The sequence below is a fragment of the Protopterus annectens genome, chromosome 3.part1 (genome assembly GCF_019279795.1).
Source record: "Protopterus annectens isolate FY-2018-M chromosome 3.part1, PAN1.0, whole genome shotgun sequence".
Lineage (NCBI taxonomy): Eukaryota > Metazoa > Chordata > Ceratodontiformes > Protopteridae > Protopterus > Protopterus annectens.
In genome coordinates, this window is record NC_056732.1 from 474,499,345 (window position 1) to 474,504,344 (window position 5,000).

The following is a 5,000-nucleotide window of genomic DNA, read 5'->3' on the forward strand; positions in this document are numbered from 1 at the left end:
AGTAATTAACATCACAGAAAATTTGCTTATACATGGTGCTATCAAATAAGAGTATGATACAGTGCTCAGTCAAAGGCAGATATATGTGACTATTTTCCAATGCATGGGTCATATTCTGACATCAGAAAGGTTTTAAGCAATATGTGGAAAAAATGATGTAGTCAACATGCAGAAATTGCAAGATTACTCAACTGTTAATTAATTCTTTGTTATGCTTCTATATTTGACAAATATCATATCCAATTTATCAGACATTACAGTACTACTAAAGAAGGAGAGCGTGATGTATGCTAGTTTTGGTCTATAAAGCAGGGCAGAGTCATTGTTTCTATGTGACCCCCAACCCATAAGATCGATCCACTGGCTTCTGTACCTGCACACAGTTGGCCCATTCATTCTAAATTCACAGGAACTGGGAATTACTGGCAAGGCAAAGATCCATTCAGTCCATTCATTCTTGCCTGGGAATCCCTGATGAGCTCATCCACTCATAGTGAGCTTCAGGTGGTATGGAGTTTGATAGCTTGCTTGTCCTGCAGGACAGCCTACCCTCTCCCCCAGTGGCGCACCCCCTCTACTGCAGCAACTCTTTTGAGCTCAGATATAGCTGCCCTCTGAAGAGAAGTGTACCTCTGTACACTGAATTCCCCTCAGCTTGGAGTAAGGAGAGAGAAGTGTGCCTCTGTACACTGAACTCCCCTCAGCTTACAGTGAAACTTGCACACAGCAGCATGGGTTTGACAGACTTGAGTTCCATGGGGTAGACACCAGTGCTTCCACTAGGGGTCACCCATGTTCCAAGTGAGAGGTGCCTACTCCCAGGATGGGTGAGTTGGCCGCAACTGCACACTTCCATCCTCCCCTACCAGCTCCTACAGGCACCTAAGCCACTAATCAAACTCAGGTTAAATATGATGTAGTCAGGGCTTTATCCCTCTATACATGGTGCAGCTGCAGGACAAAGCTTTTTTGACATTGAAAAAGTCTTGCTATAGAAGCACCAACCTTGAAGTTTTATGATGTTTTACTCCAGTAATTCTTTAAGTGGATGCTAGTCTTCTATGACTGCCTACATCATTCTTGCAAGCAGGTAAAAAGAAAAAGTAATGTATGAAGAAATAGGAAAAGAAATGTGACTCCTTAGTTATGGTTATCAAAAGTTTCTTGACTAAATTAATTACAAAACAGTGTTTGCAATTAAACCATAAGAACCACAAAATAAAGTTATTCTACAAGACTCCAGCTAATTTACTGACCATGCTGTTGAACTTTCAAAATTATGTTCTGTAATACAGGATAAGCCTCAAAAGCAAATGCACTTAGGTGTTATACCTAGCAGGGCATATAGCCTGAAGAACAGAAAAAAGATTTGTTGAAAAAGATCTATAGGGTATTTCATTATTCTGCAGACACCCATATCTGCTGAGTAACTAACTGAGTTTAAGAAGTTTATCAGAAAAGACAAAGAAATGCATTATTAGAAGATGCTATCGCAAATAGTTGGCTGGACCAAATGTCTGCATTATATGGAGAAATACATGTCTATCATATGTACAAAATGAGTTTGACTGTGTTCAAGAACTATTTATTTAGTTAGTTATTTAGTATTTATTTATTTATTTAACATTTTGTTAACTGAGAAGGTCCAACTGGACACAGGTCCTTTTTCAGCAGAGGCCCAGAGAGAAAAGCTCCACAAATTAGACAAAGTTTACAAAAATTGTCTCAGCAATTATTACATAGTACATCAAAATTATAGGAAAACAATTATGCATCATTCATATTTAAAAAGGAAATTCAAGCAGCAGTAAAGAGAATAACAATATCAAAAACCAATAATTATTACCTTGAGATTATTGAAATCTTTTACATTTTATAATGTGGTGAGAAACATAGATAGGGTAAGGCTTTTCAGAAGAAGAATAGCTGAATAAAAGCCCCTGGAAGTAGTATAAATGTGATGAGATAGGTGGGTGATTTAAATGTTAGGGGGGGAATGGGACAGTTACAAAGTTTGGAGTTAAGAAGGTAAGATTTAAGTTATTTTTTAAAGTGATGTTTATAAGTAATTGCTCATACGTCAGGGGAGTAAGCTATTAGAAAGCTTAGCTATGCATGATGAATAGAGTGACTGGCCTGCTATGTTGGTAACTTTGGTAATTGTTAACAGAGCCTTGTTAGTTGAGCACAGAGGATATGTGGTATTATAAGGCTGCACTAGATTTTGAAGAGCAGGAATTTTTTCTGGTTGGTGGATAAGAATATGGAGGGTGACAAGTTGGTTAAAGGTAAGTAAGTTAGGTAGTTCATGCCAGCTTAAGTGTTTGAGTGCTAAGCAATGGTGTTTTCTAAAGTTGAGCCCTGTGGCAAATTTTACGATCTTATGATAGCAGCTTTCCAATTTAGTAAAGTAACCCTTCTTTAGGTTAGTAAAAATGGATGAGGCATACAGGACAATGAAGACTAAGATGAGTGGTTGCAAGGGTACCTTTAGTGCTGTTTGTTAGGTAGTGGTTGTGCCTATGAAGACTACCAAGTTTTTTATTAACTTTTTTGATGGTGTGGGATATATGTAGGTCAAATTTGAGCAAGCAGTCGATAGTGACACCTAAGAGTTTTTTATGAGGTACAGGAGAGATGGTGATGAGGTTAGCAGATGATACAGAGAAATGAGGTGGAGGGTTAAGGGGTTTACCTGGGAAGAAGAGCATAAGCTTAGTTTTGCTCGGATTTAGAATGAGTTGTGAGTCAGTTAACCATTTTCAATTGTTGATAAAGCCTCTTGGGTTATTGACTGTAAGTGTTGTAGACAGGATGAAGCACATATTAAGGTAGAGTCATCTGCATATTGGACAAGGGAAGCTTGTCCAGTGGCAGTATGGAGTTTGTTAGTGAAGAGAGTAAATAGGAGTGGTCCAAGGATGGATCCCTGCGGGACACCCAGATTTACCAGAAGTAAAGGGGATAAATTGTTTTGCCAAAGTACAGCTTGTTTACGTCCTGTAAGATATGCTTTGAACCAGTTGACAGTGGAATGACTAAGGTTAAATTTTGATAGAGTGTTTAGGAGTTTGAAATGAAAGACCATGTTAAATGCCTTTGACAGGTCAATGAAAGTAGAAGAGACAATAAGACCACTATTCCTATAACAGTTGAATGTATCGGAGAAGGATAAAAGTGTAGTGGAGGTACTGTGGTAGGGGTGAAAGCCATGCTGTGACTTGGACAAGAGGTTGTTATTGAGAAGATGAGACATGAGTTGAGAATGGATACATCTTTCCAGGAAGGGCATTCACAATGTAATCTTGTAATGATCACTAGTAGTGGTGACTGAGAAAGGACCTGAAAAGACTTTTGAAGTTAAATTAACATAAGAGTAGACAACTCAAGAACTACTAGGCTGAGGTAAAAGAATCAGATTTCTATACATAGCTATCTGTTCTGTGACTTTCTCAAGAAAACACTGAATTGTTTTTCTTTCTTTAAACACAGCTTATCCTACAATTCAAAACACTTAACTCATTTACAACAATAACTGTGATACTGCTCTGTTCCATAGCTATAGTGCTACTTGTTAGGTCTACCTTTCCTCTGCTGTACCTGCAGTATCTCAAAGGTAGGCCAAACATAGCACTGCTGTCAAAGTGTAGAATAACCGTAGTACTGAATTTGTGTAACTCAGTCAGGTGATTAAGCAACTAAAATGTGAGAAAAGTATGTAAATGGAATAAGTGAAGTAAAAAGCTTTTTTACTCATTCAGTTTAAAATATGTATTTGCACATTTAATTTTAATTTGTTTTGGAGTTCCAGGCAATTATTGTATAAACTGCCAGCATAGTGAAGTTTCACATTCCATTAATTAACTGCTGTCACATCTGAATGAGTTAACTTCCCCTAAAGCTAAAAACTGGAAAAGCAAAGTTTGCTTTCTGTCCTAATCTGGAAATTTTAGAAGTCCATGAAAACATCTGTAAACAAAATTACACTGATATAAAACAAGAAGAAAACTATACAATGTAAGTGTGTAAATTAAAAACAAAATATCCCATTTTTTCACAAAGCAGTGTAGCTGCATTAAGAAAAGAAAAGAAAAAAATACTGGACAATTCTGGAAAAATCTTTTATAGTAACATAAGAGAGAGAATACTGGAAGCCTTACAAAATGAATAACATACAAGCCAGAGAAGTAATAATATGACAAGTAGATCTCAGTAGTAGGATGCCATTAAACTTTTTCAAACTATAAAGAAAAATCAAACTTTGTTTAATGTCTGTGAGCAATTCACACTGGCAGCTGAACTTAAGACATGAGTTAAAGTACCTTCTGCAGTTTAGGCATCATGGTTTTCTTTCTAATAACCAAGCAGGCTTCATGGGAAAAGAGCCATATTACCTTTCTACATCATTTCTACCTATATATATATATATATATATATATATATATATATATATATATATATATATATATATATATATATAATGCCATTCATGTTTTACTTACAGTGAGAAAATATAAAATTGGATCAAACCAAATACTGTTACCCTTTCCTGTGAGAAATATATGGGCCAGGATTGGTCAGAGGAATGCTCAATGGTCAGCGGAGGGCTAGAGCCAAAAAAATATTGAAATCAGGATGTAGGGACTGTTGGAATTCATTCTTTGATTTTAAAGACCGTTATCTGCATAAAGTTTGTAGCCCATAACCGGTAAGGCAGACTTAACTCTGATGTTGTTGAGTTACTCATGTACCTAACTAGTACTACAGAAGTAAAGCACGTACACTTCTGTGTGTGTGAATATATGAGTTAATGGATTTCTATCAGAAGTCTAACTAAGCAAACATAAAAGTAAATGGATATCCAGTTAATCACATACTCTAACCAACTACATTTCACCTAGTTAAAAAGCTGGCAAACTGCACACACATATTAAAATGAATAATACTTAGAAGTTCACAGTGGTTGCACCTTTAAGAACTTATTTAAAACTTTGACATTG

General features: G+C 36.4%; 1 protein-coding gene across 1 annotated transcript in view; it reads left to right on the forward strand.

Moving 5' to 3' along the window:
* DEPTOR (DEP domain containing MTOR interacting protein) overlaps window positions 1-5,000 on the forward strand; it is a 1,242,917-nt gene that overhangs the window by 814,134 nt on the left and 423,783 nt on the right. The gene's annotated exons all lie outside the window — the stretch shown is intronic.